The following is a 15,560-nucleotide window of genomic DNA, read 5'->3' on the forward strand; positions in this document are numbered from 1 at the left end:
AGAAATAAATGTCTGTTGTGCTAAGCCACTGAGATTTGGGGAGTGTTTGTTACTACAGCATTCAACTAGGTCGGGAACCAGCGGCCTCAAGGCCACATGTGGACCTCCAGATCCCCAAGTGCGGCCCCTTGACCTAATCCAAACTTTACAGAGCAAATCATTTTAATAAAGGATTATTATTTAACAAAGGATAATTATCTGGATTCAGTCAAAAGACCACACTCAAGGATCCAAAAGGCTACATGTGGCCCCAAGGCCACAGGTTCTCCACCATGTCTGAATATCACCAAAAGTAAACTTGAAAATTGGCTGATAAGCTTGTGCATCCCTTACCTACTATGGGCTCTTAGTTGATTATATTGAGACACCGTAGGCATTAATGACTGTGTGTACAGGACAAACCAATCTATCTGGGCTTGATACTATACTGTAGAAACATGTTCATTGATTGCTAAAGTCTTCCTTCCAAGTCTGCATCTGAAAGCAAACTGAAATTTAGAATCTTCTGATTCTCCTCCCCTTAAATAGAAATAGTTGCCATCTGGCCACAGCTGTGGAAATGCCAATATCAAGGGATGAGTCCTGAATGGAAATGTAGGCCCTGTGAAATTTTTTGCATTTTCTCAAATTTGGACTTTAGTATTTCTTTCAGATTAATCCAGTATTGGCAATTCAGAGAGTTTCGTGTAGTTATTAAATGTTGTATTCACCTGCAAGAATCTAGACAGCAGAGAGTATGAGTAGCTTGTTAGGGTTATAGACATAAAACAGTTGTAGCTATTACTTATGATCACTTACCACGTTAACTGGCAATGTATTAAGTGCTTTACCCACATAATCTCATTTAATCCTCACATCAGCCTTTTTAAGGTGGATACTAATAGTATTCCCATTTTACAATTGAGGAAACATGAGCTTAGAAAAGTTACATAGACATTTATTCCTTGCTCATGTTACATGCTCATATGTTATGTAAAATGACTAAAGTCAGCAGTCCATGAAAGACGTAATTGGAATGTGAACTCAGGCATATGAGTCTAAAACGCATTTGTTGAGCCAATAAGCTGTACCTCCAATCGAACATAACAAGTGTCAGAACTGAGATATGTACAAAGATCTGTGGGAGCAAAGAAACAGCAAAGAACATAGATTAATCAAGGAAGAATTCACTGAGAGTTGGGTCCTTAGTTGATAGGAATTGGCCACGTTGAAAAGGGGGAAGGACATTCTAGCAAAATAAAAAGTTATACTTCTCCTGAACAATTGGTTTATTATTAATACTATATTCACTGTGACTCATAACTAAACATATTCCCACCTTTACATTGGCTGCCAGGGAACTCACAGCCACATTTATAAAACTTCTTCAGGAACTATATAAACCCTAGTGATATAAACATCCATGTAGTAACCAAACCTTTATCAGAATTCCACTCCCACTTTTTCCTCTACCCAATTTCCCAAACTCTTTATGTGTTAATTCTATATCATTACAAATATCTTTATGGGTATCCTTACATTCATGTTGTAACAATAAAACAAAACACAAATAAATAAATACATACATAAATACATAAATTTGTTTTCCCCATGATAAGGCCATGAATTCTCAAACATAAAGGACCTATTTATTTGGCTAGCAAAAATTTAAAACTTTGAAAACAAGAGAGCTTAGGCTGAGAGAAAATAGGCAATCTCATATGGTGCTGGTAGGAGTATATGTTAAGAAACGTATAGAAGTCAATTTGGTAATACTTATAAAAATTAAAAATTTGACTGGGCACAGTGACTCACACCTGTAATCCCAGCACTTTGGGAGGTGGGAGAATTGCTTGAGGCCAGGAGTTCAAGACAAGCCTGGGCAACATAGAAAGACCCCAGGTCTACAAAAAATAAGAAAAATTAGGCAGGTATGCTGGTGCACACACCTGTAGTCTCAGCTACTCAAGAGGCTGAGGCAGGAGGATTGCTTGAGCCCAGGAGTTTGAGGCTACAGTGAGCTATGATTGCACCACTGCCTCCAGCCTGAATAACAGAGCAAGACCCTGTCTTTAAAAAAAAATTCATAGAAACACTGATTCAACATTTTCTCATCTAGGTATTTATCCTATAGATATACTGGTACCCAGACAAAATGACTATGTACAAAGTTACTCCCTTCAACCTCATTTCTAACAACAAGAGATTAGAAAACAAAATTTATGTCCATCAATAAAGGAGTGATTAGCAAAATTATTTTTCTTAGTTCTCAAACATTTTCTTAGATCTTTGAAAGGATCATAGGCTATGGACACTGGGCCTATGATGTCCAATGATTAAATTAGCTCCAGCTGAGCCAGTAAGTATCAATCTTCATTCCACTTTACCATAGTTCCTTATCATACTGCCAGATCAGTTTTCTGCTGCCTATAAAGGTCATTGAAAGTAAATGTATTGCTAGCAAACAGATATCTGCATTGTTTTCATTTATTCATTCAATTCATTCATCCATTATCCATTAAATATTCATAGCACCTACTCTGTGCCAAGTACTCTACTAGGCATTTTTTAGGTCAGAGATCCAATATGCATACATTTACAGCTCACAGGGATTCCTGACTGGTAAAAGATGAGTCAGAAAAATCCATACCCAGGGTACCTCTGTTAGGCTTAAGCTTCAGAAGGAAGTCAAGCAAAGGCAGAGATTTAATTCAAATCTTTATTCTTTTCATGAGTTTGATGATGTAATGTGAGCGGGATTCAATCTAAACAGTTCAAAATTATGCAGTTAATTACATTTGGCTTCAATTTCAATTACTAAGTCATCCAATGACATTATCATAACATTTCGAAGACGTGACAGTAGTGGTTGTTGGAAGATAAGGCCCTAATGCTCTACCAGCTCATGGTCCCTAGTATAAACCCAACAGGTATTGGACAGGAGGTGATTAAATGGAAAGTCCCAGTCTACCACTCCTTGGGGAATATTTGATGGTGTTACAGAAGTGTCATGTTTTCCAAATGGAAAGAATTTGTATTTAGTTTATACTCCAGTCAGGAAAGGTCTGTTCCTGCACAAGAATGCTATTATTGCACAAAGAATACAACTACCAAAGAGCACAGTTTGCAGAGATAGTACCTAAGTATCTCTATAAGTACATAGGTGGGATTTGATAGTATTTTGGTGGTAGTACCATCTGGCACCCAGGAATTCATTCACTCAGTAAACATTTATTGAGCTCCTACTATGTGCCAGGTACTGTATTTGGTACTGGAGACTACAAGAGTGAACAAAACAAGCATAGTCTCTGCCCTCAAAGATCTTAAGAGTCTAATAGTCTGACTCTTTCCCTGCAAGTTCCCCTACCATGCTGTGATATGTTTACAACAGCTACACAAAGAGTCAATCTGTTATTAGCACCTTATTGGTCCCTTATACACCAATGCAGAGCCTTAGGAATGTCAGTGGGACTGCTCATATTAAGTGAGATGCTGACACTCTGTCCTGTTTCCAATATGTCTAAGCATTTTACATAATACAATCAAAAATAACAATGACTACTACTTTGCACCCTGAAATAAACCAGAAGCAACAGTCTCATAGTCTTAGTTATCTATTGCTACATAACAAATCACCCCAAGATTTAACAGTTTAACAATAAACACTTATTATCTCACACAGTTTCTTCGGGTCAGAAATCCAGGGGTAGCTTAGGTGGGTGGTTCTGCATCAGGGTCTGTCATGAGGTTGCAGTTAAAATGTTGTCTGGGTCTGCAATCGTCTGAAGGCTTAACTGGGGCTGGAGGATCTGTTTTCAAGGTGGCTCACTCACATGCCTGATGAATTAGTGCTGGTTATTGGCAGGAGGCCTCAGTTTCTCACCACTTGGTCTTCTTCCCATACGGCTACTTGAGTATCCCCATGACTTGACAGCTGGCTTCCCCCAGAGAAAATGGTCCCAGAGCAAGCAAGGAGGAAGCTGCAATGCCTTTAATGACCTAGTATCAAAAGTCACACACCATCTCTTCTGCCACATTCTATTCTTTATTAATAGAAGCAATTCCTTAAGTCTGGCCCACAATCAAGTGAAGAGAAATTAGGCCCACCTTCTGAAGAGATGTAGTCAAAGAATTTGTAGACATATTTTAAAACCACCATGATCATCCTGTATGCCTCCGGTCCCCAAAATTATAAAATTTCGAATGGTTCCTGTAAACATGTAATTCTCTAACAAAAATAACTTTATCCTCAACTTTGGCTAAGCTGGTATCTTAAGATGGACCATGATCTTTATGCATATAATAATCATATGAGCAAATTGCTGGTTTTGCCATCAATAGATTAATGAATGCTTGGTAACTAATAATTTTGCAGTGTTTCCTTTTAATAATAATTATGTTTTTAATTGACCAGTTGGCCAGTCCTTCTGAACTGAACTCCCTTGCACTCTGCAAGTTAATTTTTATTTCCTTTTTTCAATAGTTTGATCTCTGAGCATTCCTTTGCCAACATCTGAGAGGGCTTTTCACCCTTACCTCCAGTTCTTCCAACCAGCCACACAGAGGAAGGGAGTTGTGGAGAAATGGGGAAAAAGACGGCCCAAGGAAGGTCCGAGAGCAGCAGGAGCCCACAAAGCCGGCCCTTGTAGTCATACCGATTTCGCTTAGTGAAGGGAAACCTGGAATTGGAATCAGAACCCACAGTGTATCTTTATCATTCATTGGGTAAAACATGATGAGAAAGTCATCTATAGCTCTCATTACAAAATTCTCAACAAATCCTTTTGTTGTCTTCAACGTTAAGAAACCTTCTAAGATTTGTTATTCATTGTTGTATGTCCCTGGCAGTCCCTCCCTAAGCTAAGATTTTGGTGGCCAGAGGGGGCAAAAACAGCAGTGATTAATACCTATCAGATTCACAGACATCTCTCATCTTTTACTAGCCTTTCTATCACTCCCCACGTCCTAAGTCGTGGCTCTCCAATGGAGCCGGAATTCAAATTCCAAGCCTCCCTGTAGTAAGACACAGGCACATGACCCAGGCTCCCCCAAAAGTCCACTCAGCAGACACTACAACCTTAGATTTCAACTCAGAAGTACACACGAGGAAAGAGGCTCTGCATGAAGCTTTGATTTTTGCTGGTACGGTGGTGGTGGAAGCGTCTGGTTTTCAGTGGTGGCAACAGCAGCAGTTTCCAAGTGCTTGCATTGCCTGCCCCGGAAGTGACCTCCGTGCAATGGTAGCAGTGATGAAGATGTAGGTTCTTCCTTTGCTAGATGAGGCAGCAGCAGTGGAAGCAGTTTCCTTATCAGGCCTACCCTGCAGCACAGTTTTTGTCATTGCTCATCTGGCCCAGCCTTGATCCTGGCTCTCCAGCTATCCCAACAATTCTTGAGCAATTCAATCACCTTTTAATAAGAAGGCCTCTGATCGCTTGCAGCTAAGAATCCTAAATGGAATACCAGTTAAACAACCCCTTTACAATACTTTGCACTCAAAATATACCATCCTCCCTCCCAAAATGATGTTGGACTCAGCCAATGAAATGTGGGTGAAGTTGACAGTATGTGGTTTTCAAACCTAAACTTTAAGAATCACCATATGTTTCTACTTGCCCTGTTGCACTTCTGCCATTGCTTGGAGAAGTGCTTTCCCCGGGTAGCTGCTGCTCCTTCATCCTGGACCCCAGAATAAATATGCATTGAACAGAGCCACTTCAGCCATCTGCAGACCTGCAGCATGAGGTACAGCCACCCCAACTGACACACAGACTCATGAGTGAAAATAACTGCTTATTATTTTCAGCCACCAATTTCTGGTATAATTTGTTAGACTGCAAAAGCTAACTGACATACCCGGTTTTATTAAATGACCACCGCCACACCAATAATCTGTGACCAGGGATGTGATCATGAAAAAAAGAGAGAGAGAGACTATATCTTCTGAAAAAACCTTGTGTTTAAAAAAGAAGAAGGAAATGGTTCTCAGAAGTAGTTCATGTCAGGGGAGTAGGGATGATGCTGGGCACACAATCAACAGGGCTGCACCAGAATCTAGAATTCTCTAACCTCCATTTGTGGCTTTATCCTTTCATTCAACACACACTCCATCGAATGAATGCTTTCCTTTTTCTCACCTAAAATTCTTCTGCTGTGATTTAACAAAATGCTTTTCTGGAATTGGTAAGATTCAAAGAAGACTTTGAGAAAGAGGAAGACTGCATGGTTTCCAGCAAAGAGCTCATTAGTACAAGTGGGAAAACGAAACAAAGAGGCAAGATGTAGGCTGGAAAGGACAGAAAGCCAGGAGACTGAGGTAAAAGGAAGAATTGAACAAAAAACACCTGCACACACTTGGCTGGTCTAGTCTTTTCCACCTTCGCTGCATCCTGTGGTGTACACAGGAGTTTTTTTGATGGAGAATGTTGGAGAAGCCATTGAAAACTATGCTAAGTGGCCGGGCTCAGTGGCTCACGCCTGTAATCCTAGCACTCTGGGAGGCCAACGTGGGCGGATCGTTTGAGCTGAGGAGTTTGAGACCAGCCTAAGCAAGAGCGAGACCCCCGTCTCTACTAAAAATAGAAAGAAATTATATTGACAACTAAATATATATATATATATATATATATATATATATAGCCCAGCATGGTGGCTCATGCCTGTAGTCCCAGCTACTCAGGAGGCTGAGGCAGTAGGATCGTTTGAGCCCAGGAGTTTGAGGTTGCTGTGAGCTAGGCTGACGCCATGGCACTCCAGCCTGGGCAAAAGAGTGAGACTCTGTCTCAAAAAAAAAAAAAGAAAGAAAGAAAAAAAGAAAGAAAGAAAGAAAGAAAGAAAGAGAGAGAGAGAGAGAGAGAGAGAGAGAGAGAGAGAGAAAGAAAGAAAGAAAGAAAGAAAGAAAGAAAGAAAGAAAGAAAGAAAGAAAGAAAGAAAGAAAGAAAGAAAAAAAGAAAGAAAGAAAACTATGCTAAGAGAAAGCAAGAGGATGGAGGAGTACAAAATGGCAGCCTCCACTGGTATGTTTCGTTTTTTTATAAACCACTTGTGTCTCATTCCTTTCTTCTCCTTCCACACATCACCACCAACACAATTGAATGGAAATGACAAAATGAATATTTGGAGCTTACATATGTACTATCCTCAGTTATTAGAATAGCTTGTTCTTTAAACCAGAACTTTTTGGTAACATATTACTAATCATTTGGGGGTTTGAGTCCTCTATTTGAAGTGCACCACATGTCCTGTCAAAATAACTTCTTATAGCTGTGTAACGATTGTGGGTGGCCTGTGATCACCTTGTCAGAGTGTCTTTTACACCCAGAGCTGGTTGCCAGATTCCACATTACTTACTTCCCAGCCCTCCCTCCCCACAACTTATGCTCCATATATCATCTCCTTTCTTGTTTTTTTGCTGGCAGTTGCTGGGCCAAACAGCAATTTACAGTTATTTATGCAGCTTAAACCCTATTGTCAACATCCTTATTCTCGATACACAACCATTCCAGTGGTGTGAGTTGAGCTTTGCAGGGGGGAGATGGGCTGAGGTTAACAGAAGCAAGGCTTTCTGGGGTCCTCAGCCAAAGCACACATTGTTGCTGAGATGTTTTTTCTCCTTCTTGCCTCCATTTGCGGTGGATTCTCATTTGGAATTAAAAACAGATCACAGCTTGCTGTTTGTTTGCTATTGTCAGGTCAGACCCAGGACTCAGGGAGAGGGGTGGTATCATTGTGTGTAGCATTTTCTTGGCAGTTTAGTAGGGATGATGAAATTTGTCTGCAGTTGTATAGCTCCTTCTCTCTTAAGCTTTCCAAGGCCTCCCAAAACAGAACTTAATCCTCCCGGCAGCTGGAGAGGAAGTCAAATGTGGCATGGGACATTGTTCCCCTGGCTCCCTCAAGCCCATTTTGGAGGGTATAGTTCAGGTAGTGCAGGGAAATGGACTGGGAGGAGGGAGGTGAAGGCTGGCGCTTCCTTAGCAGGCTAGTACCTCCTTAGATGGGATGTGCTACTTATAAAAGAGATATCCCCTCTGGGTAGATACATTTCAAAAACACAGCCCTTCCTCTGGACTGATACAGTCCGTGCCAGGGTATACAGCTTGGTGAGTGGAATATGGACTGGGTTTAAGCACCCACTCATTCCCACAGCCAGGCACTTTTATATATACCACAACTCTAGGTTTTTGCACTCCAGGTCAGAATTTTGTCAGAGACTGGCTATTTCTCCCATTACGCTGCTGACCAATTGAAGAGACCATCAATGCCTTAACATCTAAGTCTAAAATCACAGTTTAGAGACATATAACAGTCTTTGCAAATATCATCTTGTGAATCAACAAATATTTATTAAGCACTTGTATACAAAGCACTAGCCCCCTCTAAGAGGTTAAAGCCCTTTGGGAAGACAATAAAAATGTCAGTAAACATCCATAGGTGTGGTAGGCAGCTTCTGATGTGGTACCCAAGGAGTCTCACCTCCTGGTGTTGATGCTGTTGTATAATCTCCTCCCTCTGAGTGGGAACTGGGTCTAGTGACTACTGAATCCTAACACATTCTAATGCATAGCATATAGCAAAAGTGGTAGGATATCACTTGCGTGATAAGGTTCCCAAAGACTGTGACTTCCATCTTGCTAGTACTCTCTCCCTTGCCAGGATTATCTCTAGTCTTCTCACTTGCTCACTCTGATGCCTCAATCTGCCATAGCATGAGAGACTCCATGGAGAAGTCCAATGGCTTGTGAGGGACTGAGACCTCAGCCCAACAACCCTCAAGGAATTAAATTCTGCCAACAACCACAGGAGCAAGTTAGGAACAGCATCCTTCCCAGTCAAGCCTTGACATGACTGCTGCCCCCTGAGAGACCCTGAGCCAGAAGATCCAGCCAAGCCACACCCAGATTCCTCACCCACAGAAACTTGTGAAATAATAAATGTATGTTATGTCACTACATTTTGGAGTAATTTGATATGCAGTGCAAGGCTATCATCACAAGGTTGTAACCAAGGTGTAAGCCAGGACTGCAGTCAATCAAGGCCTCACTTCATTGAGTGAGGAAGGCTCCACTTCCAAGTTCACTCACAGGGTTATTAGCAGAATCAGTTTTCCAAAGGCTGCTGAACTGAGGGCTTCGGTTCCTTGTGGGCTGTTGGCCAGGGGCAACCTTCAGTCCTTTACTATGTGAGTCTCTCTGCTGGACAGCTCACAACATGGCAGCTGTCTTCCACTGCAGTGAGCAAGCGAGAAAGCAAAAGAGGACAAGCAAGACAGAAGCCAAGGTCTTTTTGTAACCTAATCTCATAAGTAATATCCCATCACTTTTACCATCTTCTATTGATTAGAAACAAGTAACTAACTCCAACTCACACTCCAAGAGTGAGGATTACACAAAGGCATGAATACCAGGAGGCAGGGATCATTGGAGGCCACCTTGGAAGCTGCCTACCACACCTTCCCTATGACTCCCTCACCCACCTCTGCTCCAGGCCTTCGCCAGACCTTGCAGAGTCCCTCTGCCCCACCTCCTTTCTATTCACCATGTTTATCTGTACACAGCCTTTGCAACCCATGCCTGAACTCTGACAAAGCCTCCTAATGAGCCCACCTACCTCTTTCTTTCTACTCCCCCAGCTGGTACCCAGAAAGCTGGTCAATATTTCTAATCACATTATATTGTATCATTTTCCTATTCAAAAATGCCCACTGGCTCCCAAATTCTTTTTCTATCATTCAACACTTTTCTCAGTCTAACCCAATTCACCTTTATTCTCCCACTGTTATAAGGATAACAATAATTATCCTCCCACTCCCCTTCAGCCAGACAGGTATACTCACTGTCCCTAAACCACAGCTATTAATAGTTGATACCCCTCTCCAAGGCTTTGCTCTTGCTGTTCCTACTTTGAATATTCTCCCATTTCTCTCCACCTATCAGAATTCTCCTCAAATTTTATGGCGTAACACAAGTCCTGTCTCCTTCCTGAAGCTTTAAAGCTTGTGATAGTGTGTCCTCTACATAACTAACTGGTCAAGGATTCTATGTGATATTCTGGTTTGATCACTCTGTGCCCAAATGGCCTCTTCCTCCTCCCAATTCTTGAGCCACCCACCACTGACTCACCAAATCTCTGATGTGACACTTTTCATAGACCTATGTTAGTTTGCAATCCCAATAAAAAATAATAGAATATCAGTATATGCATATCAAGGGAAGGTATGAAACAAGTTAATAGTGAAGGTCCAAGCTGAGATGTCTAGTTTGAGGAGAGTAGAATCAACCACCAATCTTGACACTAGTCACAGTATGTTCTAGAGCCATCCTATTAGCCTTTCCAAGATTCCATTTTTTATTATCCTACCTTCAGTTATTCATTATTACTGGCCCAACAAAAGTATTGCAATTTACACTTACAAGAATGGAATTCTTAGGGTTCTCAGACACTATTTCTTAAGATAACGTATAATGTAGTGAAAAGAGTACTCTTCTTAAAGATTAAAAAAAGGAGGGGGGAAGGGAGATTCTAATACCATCATGATTCTTTGAGATACAAGAGAAAGATATAATAATGGCCATGAATATAGGTATGTTCATATAGATATGTTCAAGGGATAATCTAAGAATGAAATAAGAGTTCAAGGAACAGGGAAATGTTTTTGATAAATCAAATTGGTAAGTAATTAGAGAAATATAAAAAGGCTAACATTTCATTAACATACTAACAGGGAACAAAAACTAACAATTACTGATCTCCTACTAAGCACTTTAGATTGTGTTATTCTATCTAATCATCCCAACAACTCATCTTACAACAGAGAAGATGAAGGCCCAAAAAGGTTAAATAATTTGCCAAATGTCATACAACTAGTAATTGGTGAGACCAAGATTCCAACCCTGCCCTAGCTGATTCCAAATCCCACACCACCCCATCTTTAGGGCATTAGAGCTGGGAGATGTGGCCTCACCCATCACAGTATTTTGCATGGTTATCATTGGATGGAAGACAGCCTATATCATTCTCCCTGAAATGATTCAGTGAACTTTTAGCTGCTGTGCCAATCCAATCTGTGTTTGTAGGAAAGAAAATCATCCTTTTCTACATCTTCAAGTGAGATAAGGTGCAGATTAGCCAAATCACCAAAAAAAATTAATTGTAAAGAGGGGTATGGTTGATAGAATTTGATAGAATCATCTTATCCCACACTAGGGGTTCTGATGTCACATCCTTGATGGTCTTAGAAAAAGCCTTGAAATATATTCTTTCTTTTAAGACATAGGTTCCCTTCTGACCCATAAAGAGCTTCTCTGGAGAAATATCAGTATGCCAATCACAAAAATACATTTCTCAGAAATGCAAGGGGATATAAAGAATAGCTTCATCTCAAAACTTGAAAACCTTCTCCCAAAAAATGTCTCAAGGTAACTGCTTGATGGGTGCTCTTTCCTCAGCACTCAGGACCCATCCATTCAAAGAATGTCCAATGACAGCATCTAACTCGTGTAATATGTTGACATTAGCCAAGCTCATCCCTCTGACAAAGCTGAGCCTGCAGGAGTCGGGGAGAAATTGGACTGGGGATCCGTGAGTGTGGCCTGTGGACAGAGGGGGGCAGCAGAGAGCTGTTGCAGAGGTGCATTCATCAGGCAGCTTCTCAAGGGGCAGGTGGTTCTGGTCAATTTGGAGACTTGGACAGGAAGACCTGGCCGCAGAGTTAGTAACCCTGCTGAAGAATTAGCCCTGCTGAGATCCCTGTCCGAATCCACAAACAGGACCCTCTATTTCCCACACCATGGCCAGATATCTTTATAAACTTGCCTCTGATCATATCACTCCCTGTTTAAAAACCTAATCAATGGCTCCCTATTGCTTAAAACTCTGGTTCTCAAGCTTTGGTGTGCTTCAACACTACTTGGAGGGCTGGACAAAACACAGCTCACTGGGGCCGCCTCAAGAGTTTCTGATAGGTAAGTCGTGGGTGGCCTGAGAATTTGCATTTCTGATGTGTTCCCAGGTGATGCTGATGCTGCCGGTTCCTGCAAATCCAGGATCCACACCTGGTAATCCACCGGCTTAGAACATGCTTGAGCTGCCCACCACCCTCCTCTCCAGCTTCTCTTGTAACCACTCACTCCCACTTGCATCCCCCATACCCTCTGCTCCACCTGGAACTTCCTTCAGCTCCCCAAGGGAGCCCTGTTTTCCCAGACCTCTTGGCCTTTTCACACTTGCCCTCACTGCTGAGACACTCTTCCTCCTCCTCCATCTCTTCACCTGGCTAATGCTTATCTTCAGGTCCCAAGTAAGAAGCTTCCCTCCTACGAACTCACATCGTGCCCTGTACTGCACGTCCTACACTGTGTTGTAAATGACCATTGTGTGTTTATGTCTCAACTAGTCTATCAGTCTTGAGAACAGAGTCTGACAAACACATATTCCATGTAAATGCAGTCACTGATCTCATCTGGATTCTTGACTCTGGACAACAACCATGCTACATCTCTCTAATTGCCTCCCTCTTCCGCTCTCAATGACTACTTCAAACAATCTTCACTTTCTTCAAATCTCTAACCTTCACGCCTCCTCTATCACACTCAACAGATGGCCTTGCCCACTCTTTCACAGAGAAAATAGAAGCCACCAGACAGAAACCTCTCAACTTCCCGCCACCAAACCTACAAACCCACCAGCATCTGCACCCAGCCCATCCCCTTGACCTCCTGTTTCAGTAGAGGAGCTGCCTGTACCTTCTCAGGCTGTCTAAAGCTAAACCCTCCATCTCTGCTATGGTTTTCCCCCTTCTTCCTCAAAAACTCCCACCACCAACACACCCTCTCCATGTATCTTCTACTTCCTCCTCTCCCCTGATTTTATCCATCATTTTAAAAACAGGTCCAACTGTCTCTTCTATAAATAACCACCCTCCTTAGGCCCCATGTTACCCTGTAACTATCCTCTTATTTCTGTTTGCTCCTCCTCAGTGATATATGTCTAACTTAATAATTTCCATTTCCTCATCTCACACTCACTCACGAGCCACTTTTCCTCAAACACTGTTCTCACTAGGGTCCGCAACCATCTTTCTGTAGCTAAATCAAATGGACACATTATTTCCCATTCTTTTTGACCCCAGTTGACTCCCTATACCTTTTATTTTATTTTATTTTATTTTATTTTATTTTATTTTATTTATTTATTTTTTTAGATAGATTCTCGCTCTGTTGCCCAGGCTGGAGCACAGTGGCATTATCATAGCTCACTGCAGTCTCCAATTCCTTGGCTCAAGCAATCCTTCTGCCTCAGCCTTCTGAGTAGCTGGGACTACAGGTGCATGCCACCACACCCAGCTAATTTTTCTATTTTTTTGTAAAGATGGGGTCTTGCTCTTGCTCAGAATGGTCTCAAATTCCTAGTCTCAAGCAATCCTCCCACCTTAGCCTCCCAAAGTTCTAGGATCACAGGCGTGAGGTATCACACCTGGCCCCGTCCTATATCTTGAAGCTCCTTCTTCCCTTACCTTCAGTAACATCCCAGCCTAATCTATCTGGCCATTCTTCCTTGAAGACCTGGTCCTGCCTGGGTAACTGTATGCATTCCCATCAGTTCGGTTACTACATACATACCAACCACTCCCTTTACTGGAGAGCCTCCAGCACCATGCTGTCCAGATTCATATAACTAACCACCCACTCTATGTACTTTCTTTGCTGTCCCAAAGGTCCCTCATACTTCCCTGAACATATGATCTTCCTCCAAACCTGCTCCTTCTAGGTGTTCCTTATTGAAAGAACTATCCCAGAGGACACATTCTTGACACTTCCCTCCATCTCTGGCCCCATGTCACACCAAGTCCACAATTCCCGAATCCCACCACCCTCTGTCCACTACCATAATCCAAGCCACCATTCCATCTCTCCCAAACTACAGATACAATCACCAGTCTCCATACAACATCTCTGGCCCTCTCCAATCCATTCCCCGTTCTCTTTGCTAGAGGAACCTTCCTTTAAAAAAAAAAAAAGAAGAAGAAGAAGAAAAGAAAAAGCCATTTTATATCCTTGCTTAAACACCTCAATAGCCATCCATCACCACTGGGATAAAGGTCAGTCTTGTCCTTTCCCCACACCCACACTGGCCTTCTTGCAGCACCTCCAAAGCACCAAGCCCTTACCCAACTCAGGGCCTTCACACATTCTTTTCTCTCTTCTAGAATATTTGCCCTGACCCTCTTTGCCTGGCAACCCCCACCCATCCTTCAGGCCCAGCTTCAGATTTTCTGAGAGAAATTTCACTCACCCTCTGACACCATCCACTACATACTAAGTGAGATGTACCATTTAGACCTGTGGTCCCCAACCGCCCGGGCTGGGGACTGATACCTGTCCGTGGCCTGCTAGGGACCGGGATGCAGAGCTCCATACCCCCTCCAACCCCTGTCCATGGAAAAATTGTCTTCCATGAAACTTAGGGACTGGGAGGGGGGCACACAGCAGGAGCTGAGCAGCAGGCAGGTGAGCAAAGCTTCATCTGTATTTATAGCCGTTCCCCATCACTGGCATCACCACTTGAGCTCCGTCCCACCCCCCAACCAACCCCACCCTCACCCCCAGTGGGCAAAAAAATTATCTTCCATGAAACCAGTCCCTGGTGCCAAAAAGGTTGGGGACCGATGATTTTAGACACTCTCATGGCATGCTGTACTTTTCCTTCATAGCACTCATTACAATTGTGGTTAATTCATTATCTGTGAAATTATTTTTTAATGCCTCTCTCCCTCTAAGCATCATACAGGCAAAGATCAGATCTTTCTTATTCTCTGTCATATCTCTACTACCTTTTACAATGTCTGGCTTGTACTGAGGTGACAAAAAAATACTTGTTGAAAAAATAAAGGCTAATTGAAGGAAAAATATGCCATAATTTGATATTCAACACCTCCTAGACTGTCTGGTTTGCTGATTCTCTCTATTTGTAATGTCCTTTATGTTCATTGGATAATAAAATAATATGTTGTTTCAGTGCTTTCTATTTGTCTGGTGTTGTCCTAAGTATATTACATCTTCACAAAAATCCTGTGCAATATGATATTGTTATTATTCCCATTCTATAGTAGAAGAAACTGAGGCACAGAGAAGAAAACAATCTTGCCCAAAGACACAGAGATAGTAAGTAATAAACTGAGATACAAATAAAGATAATCTGATCTACATCCTGCATCCTTTAACCCTGTGATATACTATCTCCCAGGATCTCTTTAGTATGTACAAGGATGACCGCTGTAGGTGCTGGGACGTGCACATTATTAACATGGCTGTAACAGAGAAAGGAAGGCCAAAACAAACAAACAAACAAATCTCAACACATCAGTAGTTCTCAAAATGTGCATCACAATCACCCAGACAGATTGCTGAAACACAGATTACTGGACTCCCTCACCAGATTCAATAGATGGTAGATGTGAGGGTTGAGTCCCAAGAATTTGCATTTCTAGCAGGTTCCCAGGTGATGCTAATGCTGTTGGTCCAGGGACCACACTTGGAAGATCATTGCAGTACATAAGGGATTTTCACAAGTTTTCTCTATCT

This window comes from Lemur catta, chromosome 1, assembly GCF_020740605.2.
Source record: "Lemur catta isolate mLemCat1 chromosome 1, mLemCat1.pri, whole genome shotgun sequence".
NCBI lineage: Eukaryota > Metazoa > Chordata > Mammalia > Primates > Lemuridae > Lemur > Lemur catta.